We start from the raw sequence: 21,776 nt of genomic DNA, 5'->3' as shown, positions 1-21,776 counted from the left end.
TTTCAAATATGTTTGCTACTATTCTTTTATGTGTCCAACACTGATTTAAATTTCTCATTTCGGTTTCACAATGACTATGCTAAGTCTTCAGGATGTGACGATGGGATAGATGACGACCCCGTTTGGACCAGCAGCAGATAAATGCAAAATATCTAAGCTAACTAACCACTAAAATATTAATCTGTGAAAGTACTAATTGAGCAGAACATTGCAACTTTTCTGCCCTTTTCCACTTTACATCTGGTTGGTTTAATAAAGCAGCGGCTGATTTTTATTAAATTAATTTTCCTACCATCCATGACAGACCCATTAAAACCAGCATAAACTCCAAATTGTTAAATTTTATTCACTGTTTTTTTTGACAACCTAAACCTTCCCGTTCCTATTTTTACACTTCTTCCCACCGTCACACCTTCCTTCACCACATTTCTAATTTTCCCTGCCTACTGTGACTTTTTTTCTCACTTAGCATTTCCCACTTCCCCAGCTCCCTTCTTCCATTCTCTTTCCCTTGCATCTCAATTACCTCCAAACATCTTCCGTCCCGCTTTTAGTCTCCTAACCCATTTTGCCCAGCTTTCGTTTAATAACATCCGTCTCATTCTTTTATTTTAATGTTTGCCTTAACTCCTCTCTGCCTTACCAGATGTCTTTCCTTTAGCTGCCCTCGTCTCCTTGCGACCTCCATCTTCCCGTCTCTCTCTCTCTCTCTCTCTCTCTCTCTCTCTCTCTCTCTCTCAGTAATAACCTTTCCGCCACTCCAATACTTCTCTCTCCTGGTTTTTCTGTCTCTTTTTGCCTCCTCTCTACAGGCCCCTCTCTCTTTCTCTTATAAACGGGGCAGGTGGCAGAGAGTGCACTTTCGGTGGCACATGCCTTCACTCAGATTTAAATAGATAATGGCAGAGTCTAGTGCTTGTTGGGCCCTTTGAATAATGCAGGAGATCCTGAAGGCAATTGTTGCCAGGCATCACTGATGGCGACATGCATAAACCAGCTCACTAGCTTGCAATATTGATACCATGAGCAGATAGGAGGGATGGTGTTCAGCCTTCCATACGTTGGCATTTCTGACCGTTACTGTCGAGGTTAATGGTGCTACCATGTAAAAGCTTCAGCTTCAGTTGTTTAAACAAATGCACGTTAATGATGGATGTTTTTTTTTTTTTAGGTGTAACAAACAAACAAAGCGAAATGTAAACAAGCAACAGCAGTGTGAAAGGAAAAATTACCTTTTCAGTTTGAAACGTCCTTTTACTGGTATAATTTTTACTTTGGACAGGGACAACTTGTGCGACAAAAAAAGTAGTTGTTAGTGCAACCGGATGGCATGTTCAATAAAGGGATACAATATCTGATTATTAGGTTACAGCTGACTGTTTCAGTGTCGTACCGATCACAGCTGGTGTAGAGAGAAAGTTCCTGGCTCCAACATGCTACTGACGTTTTTCAAAGATTCTCTTTGAGTTCATCTGAAGGTTCCTTGGCTGGTTATTTCTAAATTGTCTGTGGTCTTTACCTCTGTGGATTTTATTGTGATTTTTATTTTTGTTTGATATATTTTTACTTTTTTTTTTCTTTTTTAAGTTCTTGCTTTTTCTTTTCAGTACAGTTTTAAGATCTGGAGTTTTATCCTCTTTTGTGCTGAGTCATGTTTTGTTTGGGGAATCTCCGCGTTAACCCATGAGAAACTCAAAGTCTTACTCACAATGTTTTTGTATTAATGTAATTTCCTGCTTCCTCCACCACAACAGTTTATGACTGTATTAATGTTGCAATGGGATTAAGGAGGTTGCCAATTTCAAGTCCTTTAAATGAGATACCAGAGAAAGGTTCAGATGCTTTTTGTTCTTGTTTGGAAGAAAGATAAATTTCACTGTTATGATGATGGAGTAGAAACTGAACTGGAGTTTGAAAGGCTGGTTTTAAACTCTGATTGTCTGATTGACTGTTAGGTTCGGGTTTAGTGGATGTTTGTTCAAAAATTTTGGTTAAATCTATCAAAATTAAATAAAAAAGAGACCATACTTAAATATCCTAACATTATGCTTAGTAAGGTTTTAAGGAGAAGTAGGAACAATTCTATTTTTCTTTTAAATAAAAGCATTTATTTATTCACAATTTCCTCCAAATGCCATCATTTTGTGAAATAACTCCTGTTTTTACTTCAGGTCATGATATATGTTGCCGAAACTGTCCAAAATATTTGTGATAAAGTGCGTTTTCCCAGTCAGTTCATCGACGCTTTGCAGGAACAACATTCCCTGCGTTCTCGCGGATGGGCATCAGAAGTCGATCCTGGCAGAGCAGTGAATTGTACCCGTCGCCGTACCTCTTAAAGTGACACCGTCATTTGATTTCACGTCACGCCATTATGAAACATAATTACCGGGATGATTTCTCAGCTGTGTCTCCTTCTCGCCCGAGCCGCCCCGCCGCCGACTCTCGGCGTTACTCACTCTGTCACGATCGCTCCCTCGGCGGAGTGTGACGCTGCTCATTTTGTTCTCGATTGTCTTCGTCAGAATGTCTGGCGGTGATTTGCGACGCTTCCTGTCAGTTCGGAAATGACGAGGGGAAATTTGGCCTAATGCAGGTAGATTTATTAGGCCCCTGACTGAAAAGTTTTATTTTTCATTTATTGATTTATTTTTTTAAAGAAACCTGCTCCACGCTTTTTTGGACTGGAGAACGATCAGACACAAAACAGAGAGAGATAGGAAACGTAGCTTAAAGGATGCAATAAGAGAAGCTGTAAAGAAGAAAAATACCTCCCATTGTCTCCTGGTATCCTTGCTGCCAGCTATGAACCGGTGCAGAGAGAAGAAGAGAATAAAGAAAAAGGGGGTAAAATGTAGATGGAAAGAGTTTTGCTAGTGATCGTGTTACTTACCCTCTTTTTGACTTTTTATTCACGTCTTTCCTCGGCGAAGCCTTTCTCCTAAATACTTTTTAAGAATAAATAGTCGCTTCCCGAGGGGGAAATATTTCATATAGAGGCTGTTTGTGTGTTGATGCCTTCAGATGCCTGCCGCAGACAAACAGGACCGCGGATGAAACCGGAGGACTGAGCAGTTCCTTCAATGGGCTCTTCACTCACACCGGGACAGGGTGGAAACACTGCTGCTTTTTCCCCCCTTCTTTTGACTAGAAATTTTGGGGAAAAGAAAAGAAAAAAAACGGACAAAATGAGTTTTAAGCCGTAAAATCTCAGCGGTCTCCTTCTTCTCAGCAAGCCATTGCTCATGGAAACGCAAATGCAGCATCTTAATTCTTTTCTTTTTTTTTTTCCCCTTTTCATCCCCCCACCGTTTCTCTCCGTGGGGGTCTGCTTTTGTGTCTGTGTGTAATCCGCGAGGTAGATGAGGCAAAAATCCCGTCGTGTATTTTTGCCATCCATCAGAGGTGTGGTATCCAGCATGTGTGAGACTGTCTGCTGTCAGCCGTACTCTGCCAGCAGCTGATAGATGAGGGCCCTGAGAGTTCTGCTTTTACACCTCCCAGCAACGCCGCGGCCCCTCCGGCGTCGTGCTTTTACGCGCACCGGAGCTGAATTCGTCCCTGCGTCGCGTGAACCTGTTGCCCGCGTCGGCACAAATGCACGACACGTTCACACGCTTCTCGGCCTGTCACAACAACAACTCTCTCACGCCGAAGACGGGAGTCGCAAACCGAGGCTCTGTGCTTTTAAGGCGGCGTACCAAGTTAATAATTTCAGGTTTGAGTTCTCAGTGAAGACGGTTGGTGGTTTTATGCTCACTGGGTTTGATAAATGTGTGACTTTGTAAGTATCTAAGCTACTCTGGTGTTGGAGACGACTGCAGCGATGAGGGAAAGATGTACAATACCAATCCCATGGAAGGTGTTTATACAGGAGCTTTGATAATGTGGGAAAAATCTAAAGAACAGAGCTACTAAAGTTAAAACCACTGTTACGTTTTTCAGTCGATTAAAGGCTCTTTAAAAGGCTCCTGTAATTGTGCATCCGCGCAAACTGTCCAGCAGAGCATTTTCCAGCTAATGTAGCCTTTCCATTCTCTTTATCCATTAACGTCCTCGTCGGAGTGAGGCGTCCGTTCAGGCAGGAAACAATTAAATATGATTTACATTGAGACGGGTTGAACTACTCTGCTGTTGACTGAAAAACACAGTGCATAACATTCTTCTGATTGATCCAAAAACTACATTTGTAACTTAGGTTAAATCAGGCCCCAATGCAGCCGTTTGGACAAGGTGATGTTACAATAATAGACGCAGACAGGTGCTGGTTATTTCGCCGCTTCACCTTTTCAAACATTCTCTGATGTCTTATTTTTTTTCTTCTCTATACCCGACTTCTTTCAGGTATGAATGAAATCCATCAGCCATGTCATGTTTCATATCGACCGGGCGTCTGTGTGCGGCTGGCTCGAATCCATTTTCTTTAAACCGTTTGACAACTGTTGATTTCGAGCTATTTTCTGTAGCCTACTTATAACGTTCTGAAAGGAAACGTGGTTATGCGGCGCCATCAGACATCAACCGTGAGGTCTGTCGGTTTTCTTGGCTCGGTTTGGTCAGAACTATTCAAATGGCCAAGAAAGGCCTAGAGTCACAATCACCAGAAACTGAGCAGTGTCAAATCTCGAGAAATAAGTATATTATTTTCCATAAAGCCCATATACAAGCCACACCTCACCTCAAAATTTGAAGAATTCTTAGCAAAATAAATTTGCATTTGGTGTGAACACTAACGTCAGTATTTTCAGCCTTGTAGTGATTAATCCTGCAAAGTTGTTAAAATAAACTTGTTTGTGTCGCCTGTGGAAACGACCCATCCATATTTTGGCAGCTCATGATTCTGAGTTTGTCAAACTGGAAATCTTGAGGTCTGGCTCTGTTCATGAGGAAGAGCTCAATATATCCTGCAGATATTTTCTTCTAAATGTTTCTCCTTGAAATATGATTAGAGAAAACTTAATTTTTCATGTTTTTTTATTCTATTTTTTTATTTGGAACGCCATAGTTAGCTTTAGTTTGACTGTTATTACTGCTTCAAACCTACAATGATCAAATAACTATACTTCACATCACCAACTTATCCAACCATTTGATTATTTGCTTGGCTAACTTAAAATCAATGTAAAAAAGTCAAACTGACTGTTGTTTTTAATTCAGATAATAGATCATCAACAGACCCAAAAACAAAATTATCCCACTGCTAAACATTGATCATATAAGTAGTAATCCAAGCTAAACTGCATATTTCATTGTATTTTATAGCAGGTAAAAGAAACCATGAATGCTCTGAAATGTTTGGTGGCTGATTTTCATATTTCATATTGTGATATTGCCCATTGTTGTTTCACATTGTCATCCTCAGTTGCAAGAAATGTGGCTCTGGCTGACACCATCCTAACATAACAAATTATGCAGTGCTAATCAGACTCATTCCAGTTACTGTCATTCTTTCGTTTTGCTAAACACAGCTCTAATTTAAATCTGTTTTATTCTTTTTTTTCTTTTTTTTTTGCTCAGGCAATCTGGTGAAACTCACCAAAAGATTTTGACTGTTAAATCAAACCTGCTCTGTACAGGAAAGAAAAAAGGCACCGAATTTCAGGTTTATGTCACTGCTATTAAACCGTTTGGTTTGGTTTTGGTTCCGTCCCAGCAGAATCCTGTGCCAGATCGAGAACAGCAGGGGCCCCACAGCTGTCACCCAGCTCTGACCTGACTACATACAGTAGACCAAAGGGCCTCTGGCCTTACATGATACAGCAGAGACCGTGGCCCACATGTGGGGTGTGTGATGGCTGCAGCTAATGAGGGGAGCATGCTGAATTAAAAACCCAGTGAGAAGCTACGTACCGCATGACAGTCGTGCTGAACGTTTTTATTTTCTGAAATCCGATTGATAAATCCTCTATGTGAAAACACTGGCGCTAACGCAGAGAAACCAGCGGGCACATTAATAGATAAGAGACAACTCCATAGGGGCAAAACCCTTACACAGCTTCACACCCCCCCACGCACACACACACACACTCCAACCACTGTGACAGTTAGTTGCATTGACTGGATTATTGTAGGGCTGCAGGACCGTGGCCATTAGAGAGAGAGCACCAACAGAGTTATGGTGGCTGCAGCAGCACCAACTAATGGAATATATTCCCCCCTTCCTGTCACAGAGATGACGTGTGCATGTTTGTGTGTGTGCGTACTGGTGTAGTGTAGCTGTGTAGCTCCTCAAAAGTAGATGTGCAGCACCTGTGAATATTGAAGTGTACTACAGTAAACACAGTATTGGTAGATTCACTTATTGGCAGTTTATTTTTTTTTTCATAGTTAAAATATTCAAAAGAAAATTTTGTTTTGGAAGCTGAAATACCCAGGTGTGGTGCTATACTATAGCTGACATGCTTTTAGCTGCTGTTTGGAGAGCAGCCAATCCAGGAGCCCCATATATTTTGCTTGGTACTGTTTTTTTCCACGTTTTTGGCTGCGCTCCGAGCTGTCATCATGTGGACTGAGCATCAAGAGCGTGAACTGATGAGAGTCCTTCAGCCAGGTTTCAGTCAAGTTTGGATGATGAAATACTGATTGTGCTTCTTGTTTCACGCCGAGAGCACAGAACATTAAGCTTTGATTCACAACCCTTTAATCATCCGCTTCAGCTTTAAAAAGCACTTAATCTTCGAATTATTAGGTTCTCACAGGTTAAATGTTTTTGCATTGTTGTCTGGGATAAACTCGATCTTTTGTAGCCAGGGATTAATAAAACGGCGGGGTTGTGCTTTGCTTGTGCTTTGCTTGTCTGCTTGTTTGCATGTATGCAAACTGAAATCTGTAGAGCAAGTCTACATGCACCAACACTTCTAACTTATAATTTCTCTTGTCAGTTATTCTTGGCAATTTTTTTTTTATTTGCTGCTGTTGAACCCAAACTCTTTTCAACCCATCTTTTCTATTTTTTGCTCCCTTTTCTCATTTTTGCTGTCTTGGTGTTGTAGCTGCCGTAACCGTATTGGCTGGAAGATGGATATGGGTGAGAGTCAAGTTAAAACCAGCAGGGGAGTTAAAGAGGAGCAGATAGAGAGAAATGTGAGGGTCAGTGGTCATAGACAGCTGGGGGATGAGGGACTGGAGGTCATCATAAAGAGGTGATCATATTGCTGTGCGAATCAGGAAAGGCCGGAGGATGGTGGAGTTGACTGTGAAACTAGAAGGCAGTGGTGGCTTTTTGTTGTTTGAAGTCTTTAAATTACATTTTTTTAGCTTCCATCGTGTGTTCAGAGTCAGTCGGGTTCTATTTAAGTGATACTCTTGCTTCACCAGATCTGGAAAATGTGGTTAATCACATTTATTACATGATTTAACAAGGTTGCTCAATTACATTTTCACACGTTTGAAAAATGCCATTATTGTTTTCTCAGTGTGTCTTTGTCTAGATTCAGAACTTATTTGATGCTCCAAGCAATTTCAGTGAGACAAAACATTAAGAACATAAATTAGAGAGCCGTTTCGACTAAGGATGCACAATTTTGAATTTTTGGTCAATATCCGATATGCCCATATATAAAAACCCATTTGGCCGATAACCGATACCCATAGTGATGTTTTTCTACGTCTACTTTCTGAAACTATATGGCTTTCTCTACTGTGGAATTAAAATACTGCATTATCATTGCCACTTCAGCCTGCTACCAAAAGCAAATGCCAAATAGAAGGCTGAGAATGATGTAACACTTTTAACTTGCATTATGTTTAATGTCAGATTTATTCATGATAATAACACTCAAACTGTGCAAATTTGTAAATCTTCACAAAACTCAACTCAACCTGTTCACAAGCAACAACTGAATAATACTTAACAGTTTCTTATGACGTTGTGCTGTTCTGTAAGCATCGTCACTGGTTTGTCATATAAAAACGCCTTTTATTTCTGTGGATTATGTTGACGGAATGGCTGATGTCCGATATGAAATTTTACAGCTAATATCGCCCGATATCGATACCATGGCGATAATATCGTGCATCCCTAATTTGGTCAAATACAATGTCATTGTTCCTGTCATCCTTTGGTGGCGAAGTGTTAACTCGTGTCAACCTGATTCCAAAATGATGCGTTCATTAGAAACCTTTTAAAAGTGTGAATTAGTAAGCTATTAACCAAACCTGATATCAATCGTCATGAAAGCCTTGGACTAACAGAGCTCAAATTTTTAACTCTTTGAATTTTGTGTGTGTGCATGTGTGCGTGACTCATTCGAGTGTGGCATTATTCTGGCAGACGCAACCGGCATACATGTCAAACATAATCATGTGGTCGTTAGGTTGACAGGTAGCCACCAAGGGATCCCATTTATACCCATTCACAGAAAGTCCACTTTTCAAAGTGCAGGTCATTTGTCCTTGTTTTGTCTCTGCCCTTCCCTTTCTCCTCTTTCTCATTTCGCATTCAGCGCAGCCGCATGGGTCAGTTCTAATTATCCCAGTTCAATTGGAATTGGCTTTTCAATTTTTTTTGACGTGGTGGAAATCGCACGTTGCCAGTTGCAGCTTTTCTTCTTGCCCCCCTTGCCTGCCTCACGGTATGTCGGCTACGTTCCCCTCACTGCGCCAGCACTTAGCAATGCAGCACAACCGTGTGAGAGGGAGTCGGGGGGGGGGGGGGGTGAGCTGCGATGCTACAAATGCTACAAGGCCAGGCGACGTGTGCACACAAGTGTTATGCACACATCTGAATCCGAATGCCAGGAAAGGGCTGCGTGAATATGTGATGGAGCTCTGCAGGGAGAAACCCAGAGAGAACGTAATAAAGAAAGAAAGAGAGAGAATCTCTGAAGGGGTTTGGGAGTGGCAGAGAGAGCCAAGACTTTTCTCCTCTGTCTTTCTTTTGGGTCCGCAGTGCAGGAGAAGAGAAGATTAAAGTGGAGACGCTGCTTTTGAAGTTGGGGCAATGTAGAAGAAGCAGCAGCAGCAACATGCGCACGCTCACACGGCGAGTTCTTCCTTAGAGCCTTATAAAGTTAGAATACCGCCGACTTTGATTCACGCTGCCAATATGATTCCTTATGACGTTTTAACGTCCTTCCCGCAGAGCTCCAGAGTGAAAATTTGAACCCTTTATATAAACAGGAATGATGGCAATAAAGGCGTAAACTCACAAGGCAGCCATTGCAGCTGCCTCCATGCATCGGCAGACCCACAGGCAGGGCCAAAACTGTAGCCATAAATGATTGAATGTTTACACTGGGTGTAAATAAGAAGGTTATTTGTCAATTTTTTATGGAAACACACGCACGCACACAAACACACACGAGAGGCGCAGGCCCACACCGGTGTCCAGTGAGTGAGGCTTAAATACAAATCTGGTGCGGAAATGTCAAGAGGTAATTGTAGGAGTAATACTCAGACTGGTGAAATGTCAGACTCACCCTCCCGGTCTCCAGTACGCACCCCAATATCATCTATCACAGGCTTATGGATTCCCACATCAGGGGTAAGTAAAGATCATTATAACCATTAGGTGGTAATGTGTTCGTACCAGAGCAAATCGCAAAAGTATTCACCCCCTTTCTACGTCCTCACATTACAACAAACTTCAAATGTATTTCAACAAAAAAGTGTGGACTGTTTGTGTGATTGGCGAACAAATCGGCCAATCCCACGATTGTACAGTGTTGAGAAATGGATGGAAAATTATACATTTCAAAATGTTTTAAGGTGTGGCATGTACGAAGCTCCCTTTACTCTGATATCCCTAAACACATTCTGGTACAACCTTCAGAAGTCACCTAATTAGTCAGATTAATCTAATTAGTTTGTATTTTAATTGCTGTATACAGATCTGCGAAGGGCTCAGTAAGGCCTGTTGGAGAGTATCGGTGAACAAAAAGACCAAAGAACACAGCAGACAAGTTGGCAATAAGGTTGTGGAGAAATTTAAACCAGGGTTAGGTTTTAAAACAAACTGTGAACTGTACACATCTCAAGAAACACTGTTCAGTCCGTCTTGTAAAAACAGAAAGCTTATGGCACAGCTGCAAACCAACCAGGACGTGGCAAATATCAATTGACGGGCCGAACAAGAGGAAACTTATTTTAAAAAAACACAAAAAAAAACTGAAAGGGCATCACTTTGGAGGAGCTGCAGAGATCTACAAATAACACAAGAGTCTGTCGACTGGACAAATATTAATTTTTCATCAAAGCCTTTTGAGTAAACCCCACGGATTGTGATGTAATAACTTTATTTTTCGCTACAAGCCATATAGAAGACACAGCAGTTGAATAGGTTGCTCTGGTTTGATGAGATTACATGTATCAGTTTGTAACCATGCACAGCTTTGTACTGATCTTTTACATGAAAGCCTAGTCGTGATTGATGTGAAAAAGTTCAAAGCGGGTAAATACTTTTGCAAGGCTCTGTGGCATGTTCTGCAGGTCTGTCCAATAAAAACCACCAAACTCTGCGGTATTAATGTGGCAAAATATCCAAAAGTTCAAATGATGAGAATGCTCTTATGTGGAATCCCAACACTGAAGGAGAAAAACTGTGTATTCAAGCATACTCGCAACCATCCATATGTTGGTGTGTGTGGTCACTGTTATTCCCAGCTTTCAGATCAATCTGCATTAATGGACACTGGCATATGCCAAGCAGTCACGAGGAGCGAACAGGCTGATGGTGTCCCCGGGACTGCAGCCAAGTGCCCAAAGTGACCAATTTTGATAAATACCACAGCTGACTCTCTAAAAGAGGGGGTCTAGTTTAAAGAAATATTAGTGTGTGTGCGTGTGTGTGTGAATGCGGAGGAGCTGTGTGAAATAGCCTTCCGAAAAGCGGAGGCCTCATAATGTGGATGTATTGGAGTTTAACGTCCTTGTCAAGTCGAATGGTTTCCTATTTGGAGTGCTGTTAGAAGTGCACACTCCATCGCTGCTTTCCCACTTGACCTAAAATTCCCCTTCGCTGCATCGGACCACCAGCCCTTTCTGATATCTTTGTTTTTCCTTCATCCTCTACCACCTTCTTTTCTCTTTCACACCGACTGAAATTTCTACAGGATAAAAGGCTCCGACATACTTCATACGAACTGCCGAAGCCGCCTCTCGATGATGTAGACGCATGATGAAGTCGTCAAACTGTTTTGACAGAGCTCTGTGCGAAGTGTCGTGTGATTGGTCAGAAGGTTGTTGCTGTATCTTTATGCCGAACCAATCTGCTTAAACTAACAGGCTTTTGTGTCTGCAGGAGGCGTGAATACTTTTGAGGAACATTTAACTGACACGGTGAGAAATTATGTACACTTGTATGATTCTTCACTAAGTACTACAATAATAAGACTAGAAAATGCTTTATCTGTACTGGAGCATCGTTGTTCACAGAGGTTGTCTGCAGAAAAGTATGGTGCTAGCTCTGTGACCGTTTCATAAAAGTAGAATGGAGAAAGCAGGGAGGTGTGCGAATATGAACGGACTGTGTCGAATGCTTGGCATTAGGATTTCAACATTTTCAAACATCTCCAAAATTCATCCAGTGGCCTTCACCCCGACATAGAAGAACGCAACACGAAGCTGACCACATGGACCCCTGCTCTCCCCCTTTTTATGTCTTCAGCATGCAAGAGCGCTCCTAAAACAAGCCCGTCTTCCTCCATAAGTGATGCTTGAGCTCTCAACGTCTTGGTCTGTGCCGCTGATGGGACTCCTGCCTCATACGGTGCATGTCAAGAAAAAAGCCGCTTGAATTATTGAAGGCGGAAAGGAATGAGATGCAAAACGAGCGCTGAACTTGTGTGCGTAGAGGAATGAAAAGAGGAGCAGAAGTGCAGGGACAGGGGAGAGGAAAGAGGCAGGGAGTATAAAGAAACGCACGGGAAGGGCCGGGGAGATGCTGAAAGTCGACGAAAAGCGCAGCGTTGTTTTCCCTTTGGGTTGTTTGCGCGATGATGCAAAGAGGGAAAATGTAGATTAAGCAGGGGAGTTTTACCTACACCGAGTAACTAGTTTCGGAAATACGTATGTGGTGCACTCTCCGCATGTGCACATGCCTTGTGGGACTCGACGAGATGAAAAGGGAAGAAAAACAAAGACTGCGCGCTAATGTCTTTCTCATGCTTATTTTACAAGGCTCAGTGGAGCTGCAAAGGCTGTTGGGAGTTTTGCACGTTGTTAGTTATGTCAGTGTTTATGCATGCAAACGATAATGTGCATGTGGTGTCTACATTAGCAAAGAGAGGAACTACATGTGGGTGTGTGTGTGTGCGCGCTTAAAACTGGCAAATCTAGTGGGAGTCTGACTTCCCCCAGTGCCGGCTTTGTAACTCTCAGCTGAACATGGCTGTGGATCAATGTCATCTACAAAACACACAGACACACGCACACACACACGCACACGCACACGCACACACACACACACACACACTTGGACTTGTTTACAGTTTAAACAGCAGGTGGCATAGATAACAGCCACTTAATCCGCAGCCATTTGGACAACCGAGTGCGATACCCCAAACTTTCCTTCCTCCATACTGCTTTCTTTCCTTTAATCTCCTTTTGCAGGCATTTGAATTAAACTTTCTGCTGCGTTACAGCAACCAGGTGGAAATTAGTAGGAAATTGGTCGCAAATTGCTCAAGATTGACTTTAGAAAATGTTTTGTAGCACACATATGGTCTGTTTATTTTTCCATTTTTGTACATAAATACCAAGTCCTAGTAAAAACATGTAAAAAATAAATATTTTTGCTGCTAATCAAATCCAGTAAATGATGACAAGCTATAGAGAGGATTACTTGTTCAATGAATTTATGTATGGAAGTGTTGGACATTAGAATATATATAATGTTTCATGTATAGGGCAATAGTTGTGTCCGAAACCATTTATAATACAAATTACAAGTAATTGTTTCTATTCCTTTGATATGTTTTTTTGTCCCACTGTTATCCTTTTAACATTTCTCCATTTCTCACATACCCTGTGCCTATGCATTGTATTTGTATTAGTTTTACGTTAATGCTTTCAATATGTAATAAAAATGGTAAAAAACAAAATGATTCCTAGCATGTGTGGTGACAGGTGTTGCAGGAGTTTCATTAGTTTCTTTCTCATGGGAATACAGGTGTGTGATAACACAACCGCAGACTGAAAGAAACTGGCAGTGAGACGATCCTGCTCGTCAAAATAAAAAGGGGTTTAAAGGCCATTTAAATGATTATTTCCAGTTAAATTTAAAAAGATAAAAGATGGAAGGATATCAGCAATAGAGAACCTCTTTGAAAGCTCCCTAATTTCAACTTTCGGAGAAAGTCGAAGTAAAAGACTGAAGTTTTTTTTTTTTTTTTAACAGTTGTCTACTGAACAAAACACTATTCAAGACAGCTGCTAATATCCCCAAGAATTGCTGCAAATTTATTCTGCCGTCTGACTGAAACGCTCAAGCGATTCTACTGGCCTCTATTAGCGTGTTAAATGTTAAAGTTCATCACTGTGGAATTTAATGAAAAATATTTTTGGGCTTGTTCTGAAGAGCTGCCTCCAACAAAACTCCAACATGACTTAGAATTACAAAGTTGCCTTTTACTGAACCAGAAGATTTCTGAATCGGTGTCCTTTGGAGAGACAAGATAAAGTAGAGAAATTTGTCCAGCACCATTGGAAAATGGTTTAAAGAGTGGTGCAGAAGTGAGAGCCCAGGAACTTTAGCAAAGTGAAGTAACTCTGTAAAGAGTGGTGGAAAATCATGCGAGAACACAAAGTGTTGCATATTATAATGTTACACTAGAGAAGCTGCTGAGACTCCCGATCAGTCACGGTGCTTACAAGATGGCAGGCTCGGCAGTCGGGAGAAAAGGTGTGAAGATTTCAATGTGATGTGCAGTCACTACTTCTTATCCACTGGAATAAGTATTTGTGCGGCTGGAGATGTGTTTCAGTTGTAGGATAAAGAAAAGGAAAAATGGGTTTTGACAACTCTTAAATGACTTCATTCATGAGTAAAAACTCTGAAAATATGGTGTGGAAGCACATACGGTGTTCCAATGGTCAACATGGACTGACTTTATTCCCTATTGAGACATAAAACTCAACACAAATAACCTACAGTATGTTTTGGTCTAAAATATCAACAAATGTAAGAAGGCAAAGTTGGAGACTCAGCAATCGGATCCAAGCAAGTAAACTGAACAGAAAGTGTTTTTGTCTTGGTGTTGATTAAAAGAACAAAGATTTTTCTACATAGCAGTACTCAAAATCAAATGTTAAGAAACGGCATACACTGACTTGCTCGTAACTTTTCAGCAAGATATAGGAGCTTGTTTTACGTAAATAGTTTATTTAATATTGATGGAAAAAGTACTCGCTCCATTGGCAGATTATTTCACCAATCGCAAAACGTTTTCCCATCATATAAGTGAAATAATCTGCCAATGGAGAAAATACTACTTCATCAATATCAAGGAGTTATTTACCTAAAACAAACTCCTACATATTGCTGAAAAGTTACTTGCGTTATTTCAAGCGCTCTAAGATATTTGCGCTAGAAACGAGACTGAAAATACTTGGTAAGATTTTGTGATTTTGTGCTTTTGCAGTGTATGGTTGTTATTTATCAGGCTGCCGTTCACCTTACAGCTTGTGGATTGAAGTTCAAGTACCAACAACGTTCTGAAAAGGTGTATTACCTTGACTGACGGCGTTGCCTTCACACCACGGAAACCATCGGGCGGCTTTCGTTTACTGCAGGCCAACCTTGATGTCTGAGCCTCCGTTCAGTCCTTTCTGCTGCACTGAGGCCCCAGGCAGAACTTTTCCTTCCAAAACCCGGTGTGTGTGTGTCTGTGTTTTGTTGCTCGAATTGTGGAGTGAGTTATTCCACGAAGAGCGCCGATTGGTGAGACGCACCCCTCCCACACCTGGAGCGGTCGCGCCTTCGGGGAGGCCTTCAACCGTTTTAGATCCGTCGGTGGAAAGTGGGAGATGATTAAGGGGCAAAGTGGGAAAGGCACAGATAAGGCAGGAAATACAGTGACACATAAAAGAGGGGAAAGCAAAGATCACAACTGATCAAGCTTTAGCTAAACGTAAGGCATGTGGCACGGCGAGGGCTCTGCCGGTCACCATAGCAACACTTAAAAGGCCGATCCCCCCAATGCAATTAGAGAGGCTTTGAGGCAGCCAGTCTGAGGGCAGAGAGTATGAAAAATAACGGCAAGAAAGAGCGGGCAGACTTAAGGAAAACAACCCAGGCCACATGAATGAAAACCAGCCATTACGAGAGCAAGCATGCCGGTAATTGTGCAGGGTAATTGTAGGGAGACTTCTGTTCCTCCCCGACCCGCAGTGGGAAATTTTCATAAGACTACACCTTTGGCGATGTCTGTGCGTTTGTGCTTTCAGCGCGTTTGTATTGTTTATGAGAGAGAGATTATTGAAAAGAAGCTCGCCGAAGGGGCTGACCGTCGTTTCGAATGCAAACTCGCGAGCATTAGCGGCGCGTAAAACCAGACCGGAGGAGTAAAACAAAGCAGGAGGGCGGAGGTTTGATTAAATAAAGCCTCGACTCAGGCCGCCGAGGTGATCATATCAATTAAATTAAACCTGCAAAACTTCAGAAGTGTTGTTGTCGAATATCCTCCCCAGTCCAACATAAGCTCTAAAGGTGCAAAAAGAACACATGTATCAGATTCTGAGTTATCACGCTTGTTGTATTCCTAGAGTGTTTTGATTTGTCTTCTCATTTTTGCTCATGAAATCTGACCAACTTCTGCAGCATGCTTGAAACTAGCTGCATTTAAAGACTTTAGCACATCCTGCATTAATCAGCGGATGTTCGGTTCACCTGTGTTGGATATAAATTTTTTTGCAATGTAATTCTGCTGTTTGTTTCCCCAGTGTTATTCCTGGGCCATATGTTCCTTGGTGTTTGATGCTTCTCGTTCACAAATGTATTGACTTCTGCACATAGACAGATCCTGATCACTGATAAAGGAGGCTGAATACAAATGCTTCCCACACAATTCAGATTTTTTTTTTAGTTTTAAGTTTCCAATCTTAAAAAACGTCTTACTCCTCCAGTTCAAAATTATGCATGGTCCCATGAAATATGCAGATAGTGACAAAATGTATAAAATTTTAAGAGTATGAATACTTTTTTTTACAAGGCATTGTAAAAAAAAAAAAAAGAAAAAAAAAAAGCTGTAGCTGTGAGATTTTATTTCTCTCAGTCTTGGGAAATGTTATTTTCAAAAGCTCGGTAGCTAAAAACCACATTGTAATATTTTTCCTCCATCTCTCCCCGCTGGCACGTCTTAACAACATAATCTCTATGTGAGGTGGACCGCTTACTTTTTTCTTTTTTTTTTTATCATCAGCCGGATCACATTTGAGTCCATTTGCGGGATTAGATGCTCAATCGAGAGCAGGCCAAATTCAATAAACCCGTAATGTGTCAAAAAGCCCTTAGCAAAAAAAAAAAAAAAGAAGCAACATTTGAGGTGGAGCTCCTCGTTAAATGAATTTCAAATAAAGTGCGCGCTCGCTTTTTCTCACAGCTACAGTCTACTCTTGTTTGTGTTAGGAAACATCAGCAGCAACATTTAAACTGTTTGTTCCTCTTCGTGAGAGAGGAGGATAGCCTGAGCCACTCTGTAACGACCTCAGGCTTTCACGAAGATCAAATAATAACCGGCTACATTTCTATCAGGATCTGAAAGCTCGAGAAATTTGTTTTAAGTTGTTTTGTAGTTTTTTTTAACTTACAGCAAAAGAGAAAGACAAGAACTGTTTTTGACTTGGAAGTTGGTTCTAATATTTATTTAGCTTGTTAGTCTCGTAAAAATCTTTCCTGTACGGGAGGAGTATTATGTAAATGTGACATGTGTTTAGGTCATTCCCTCGTCAAAAACATACGTGGAGCGTTTCTGTATGGATGTTTCTTCCATACATTTTTGAGAAACCCTTTCATCTCCTCTGGCAACCATTCAGGAATGCCTACACGGTTTCTCTTACCTAGTGGAGCAGCTCCCCCCACTCAGCTCCTCCAGACTAGCGGCAGCAGCAGTCAGCAAGCAGCTGCCGTCGCTGCTCATCCGCTGAGCTCCTCACATGAACCACTTCTTATGTGCAACACACATAAGAACTTGTTAAAGGTTTCGTGGAGAAGCACCTATGTGATGACGCTCTGACGGTGGAGTGTCCGAAAGAGTAGGAGCTTCTTAAAGAGACAGAGGCCCAAGTCAAATTTCTTTGACACATTTAGCATTTTTGGAACAACTGGAAAATGTTACCTGATTGTATTATAAAGTGGAACTATGTTGCTGGAAAATCCACACTACTACCACTTTAAAAGGTTTCTAGTGCCATTTCCTGTATTTCGTCCAGTTAATTTTGAGAACCAAGTTTTGTTGTAATTACACATGCATGTTTCCATTTATCTTTGTAGAATGGATTGTGCTTAGTGAGATTTAAACCATCTTTGAAACCAAGTTAGTCCAGATCTTCAGTTAGATCTGGGTCTGGCTTTTACCTATTCCACTTTAAGATACAAATGTTGTTAGTCTCAGACATTCAAAGGCTATTCAAGCATCCCCACAGTATGATGCTACCACCACCATGTTTAACAGCAGTGTGCATTGTGTTGTGTATTGTGTTAGTCTTCCTGCACACACAGTGATCCACATGTTGGCTAAATTGGTTACGATCCATGGCTCTGATAGCGGCAGCAGTTGTTATAGAGAACAGTGTGGAAAACAGAATGGAGGATTCTTTCCTTTGAACTGCGGGACCTTTAGAGAGTTAATAGCAGATCCATTCATGTTTAAAAAAGAAAAATAAGAAAAAGCACTTCACAGAGAAGCAATGTGGATATTTTTCACTGCACACCCAGGACAAATTGATGGCTTGTGTTTTAGCAATAGCCTACCGAGTGATAATAGCGCAGCGTTTTCACTCCACTGACCCGGTCCGGTGACCCCCAGAGGGAGTTGATTTTTGCCACTCTGCTTCCTTTTCCAAATCTCCATCTTCTTTTATTTTTCCCCCCATCTTCTCCTCTGCTCACTTCCTTAAGCGCATACATGTTGATCTCATGATTCTGCACAGTCCCTTTTTTTTTCTCCTTCATTTACTTTGCTCCCTCTGGCCTCCTTGTCAGTGCAGCTCGTTTTATTGCCTTCTACAGCGTCTCCAGACCCCCAGCTAGTCTTTGTGTCGTTCTTTTGCCACCGCCGCTACGGACTCGTTTTTTTTTTTTTCTTCCACTCTGCTCCTCGCGCCTCTCCTGTGTTTACACCCTCCATCTGTCTTTATCACTCGATCGTCTCCTTTCAGTCTTTCCTTCCCTGTTTGTCATTCTCTTCGTATTTCCAGCCCCCTCCTCTCTGTTTGTGCCATCATTGCCAGTGTTATCCCTTCCTCCTCTTCACCGTCTGTCTGTGTGTACCGGATCCCGTCCCCGGCGCGCGGCCCGGGTTGACAAATGGATTATCACTCCCGACGACACACGTAAAACCTCTCCAGACCGCTTTATTTTTAACAGCTACAGCTACTTTATTAGTGTCGTTTTAGGAAACGAGAAAACCGACCCGGGCGACGACGTGTTTGCGTATATTTTGTATGCAAGCTTTTCCATCGCCTGGGATGAAACCCCCGGTTTTATTCAGAAGGTCAGCAATGTTTATGAGTTTTTTTTTTTTTTTTTACAAGTATATGTTCTGTAATAAATATAAAATGTGTATTTTCAAGCTTGATTCAAAGCAGCCGTCGTTTACTGTGAAAGAGGTTAGTTAGGGGCATAAAAGTTTGTAGAAAATGTCAATTTTCTGGTAATTTATTCAGAAGTCGCAAAGTCCCAGCAGTCACATCTGACCTGATTTCTTAAGTATCAACAGTGGAACAGTCGGAACATTGGAGAATAGCCTAACATGGAAAGAAATCGAAGTTTATACCTCCACATTTTCTTCCGTCTTTTATTCTTCCCACTTTACTTTGTGTTGCTGCACATATTTTAGGCAACACAATGAAATCAATTCAACCATTCTTGTCTTTATTTTGGCACTTTTTGTTGACCTTCTTAGCCTTTGATACTGCAATAGCGATTTCCTCTGTTTTTTGTTGTTGTTTTTATCGGTAAGCAGTGATGCTACAAAGGTCAAAGGCCACATCTGTGATAAAGGATACAAGCAGCTTACACCCTGTAAAATCTTTGGAAATTGAATCATAATACAGTACAATAAAATAAACTTCAAATATCTGTAGAAAAATGTTGTTTACTTTCTACAAGGTGCCTTTTTTTTTCTTTTCTTTTTTTTTTTGCACATAAGGCAGCCACTAGAGATGTGCTCCCTACGAAAGGCCGTCCACAAACAGTCATCTCTCACTTGCATTAGGAGCAGACGGTAGAAAGCAGAATTTTTCTGTTACTTTTAAACAACCAAAATATGTTTACAGAGTTGACATTTTAAGCTGCCCTTAGAGGTTTATACTAGCGATTAGCTAGCACTGCTAGCATTACAAAAACAACTTTCCTGCACTCATTAAAGAACGTGGATCTTTATCCTCACTCTGACATTTCCTTTCCTTTTTTTTTTTTTTTGCCAGGATTACAAAATCCAGATTGTTCCACAATAGACAACGGTTTAAAAACGTGAAACATCTGTTTTTGTAAATCAGCCTGAAAAATAGTATTTTCTGCTATTGATTCAGACTGATTTTGTTTTTTCATGACATGTTTAGACGGGTCATAAAATGTTCCGTTTTCGTTCTAATAATTGCTTTTGAGTAGCTCACAGATTGTGAATTGCCTGACTTAATTCTAAAACGCCAAACACTAAATCATCTCCGCTTAGTACCAGCATGCTGTTTCAGCCAAACGTTGTTGTTCTTAGCATGGTGCGATCCTCGACTGCAGAAAGAGATTTTTGCTTTTCCTTCAAACTGGTCACAACCAAAACAAAACAAACAAAATCGGCCAATTCTGGTCCCGGTCGCTCTGTGTCTTTCTCGAGATTACACGCTGTTTTGTTGTTCTTCAGAAATGCTGGGAATTGCCACCTGTCGTTCTTGTGTTATGTATATTGTTGGTAGTACTGTAGTTCAGCTAGCTTCCACTGGAAGTTAGAAAAATAGGAGACTATGGATACATGCTGTACTATGTATCCTTAAAGATAAATCATCAAAATATGCTGATCAGCTACGTGTAACTACGTTTTATTTCTATTATAGCAGCAAATATGTTTCATTGACAGAAAAGAATATTGATTCCAAACTGATATCTTAATGTTATGCTATTTCTTTTTCTCTTCTTTGTTGAATAAAAATAATTTAAAATCTAAATCTGCCGTGGGGGGAAAAAACGATTTGGGGCTTAACTCTCTTAAACTGTTGGGTAAAAGTACAACAATGATTTTGGATAAGCAGATGTTTAGCATGATAAGTCAAAATCATGCTTGCAGTGATGTTGACAATAAAGAGCTTTGATATATCTGGTTTAAATGACGTAGACTTAAAATAACCTTGTACCTCAACTGTTATCAGATAACATAAGGACTTGTATATATTTAACAAAAATAATGCATTCTTGAAATTAATGTTATAAGAAGTAGGTCGTGTTTTCAACAAGAAACAAAGCAATCCATCATTTATTTCTGGTTTGATAGCCTAGCTAACTAAACAACAAACATAGTTTTTCCAGATAATGACAAAGACAGAATAAACATTTAGCCTGCACTGAGGACAACTGATAAGGTGAAAGCTTATTATTATCCTTATTATTGAAAGGATTTCACCTCATCGGTATCTGCAAGTAGATTCCTGACAAGACAAAGCACAGCCAAAAACCACAATAACATTACAGCTTTACATTTTTCACACAAATAGCTTGCAGATTATGTTAAGCTATCTGTGTAATGGTTATTCAAACGAGGCGTTCTTTAAGCAACACCATTCATTTCATTAAAAAAAAAAAACAACAGAAATGTCTTACATTAACTTTAAGAGTTAATTGTTGTGCCGAGTGATTGGCGTTGTGGGGATTCGTGTTTGTGTATCCATCCTTTTCATAAATGTTTTTTGTTTTTTTCCCCCCCTCTTCAGTTGGAGCCGTTTCAAGCTCAACTGATCAAATCACTTCTCTCACACCAGCAGGTAAATGGCTTTCTCTGTTGTAAGGAAAACATCATTTATATGGAGCATCACGTTAAGATTCTTCATGTTTTCCAGCGTGCGCCACTTTTGTTTTCCACTTGACATATCTGATTGCTGCTCTATATTTGGTAATGGAGAGCATGGTGCATACTAACACAGAAAAAATCTAATGTATTATTCAAGCGATTTTTTTTTTCTTTTCTTTTTTTCCTCAAAGCTACAAGGCCGGGGGCACAACACACTTACTCTATGGATTTTTGATGCCGTGGTTGTGCAGTAAGTTCTGAGAGCGTACAGTGTACACAAACACAGCAATCCTTGTTTTTGGAGGGTCGGCAGATACTGTGCTGCATGCAGGCTTGTTATCGAATAGTTCTTTCATAGCATGCCCACGTCTGTTTTTGTTTTGCTTTCCCTTCTCCGCATTGCAAACTTTAGCGCACGGATGCCATGCTCCTGCAAAGGAGTTGCAGATCCAAGTAAAGGAGCTGCAAAGGAAATTAAAAAATATATATATATAAACTCTGAGTGCCAATGTTCCAAACGGAGGAGGTAGAATGTTTCTCAAAAACTGAATTGAGAATTCAGAACCTCAAAAAAGTATCTACCGATTAATTTTTCCGTTTTTAATTTAGTTTCTCAAATTG

The 21,776-nt window shown here is 40.8% G+C and overlaps 1 protein-coding gene across 5 annotated transcripts in view; it reads left to right on the top strand.

Annotated features, from left to right (window-relative positions):
* Nucleotides 1–21,776, top strand: part of dlgap3 (discs, large (Drosophila) homolog-associated protein 3) — a 190,789-nt gene that overhangs the window by 35,220 nt on the left and 133,793 nt on the right. The window contains exons 3-4 of one of the 5 annotated variants that reach the window (XM_081612616.1): nt 21,079–21,129; nt 21,347–21,405. The exons of 3 other annotated variants lie outside the window; for them this stretch is intronic. The gene's annotated coding sequence lies outside the window, so the exon portion shown is untranslated. The remainder of the gene's footprint in view (nt 1–21,078; nt 21,130–21,346; nt 21,406–21,776) is intronic. One more of the 5 variants, XM_081612617.1, reaches the window with a different exon arrangement.

This window comes from Poecilia reticulata, chromosome 11 (assembly GCF_904066995.2).
Source record: "Poecilia reticulata chromosome 11, P_reticulata-male-v2, whole genome shotgun sequence".
Classification (NCBI taxonomy): Eukaryota; Metazoa; Chordata; class Actinopteri; order Cyprinodontiformes; family Poeciliidae; genus Poecilia; species Poecilia reticulata.
This window is presented reverse-complemented; position numbering and strand designations above follow the sequence as displayed.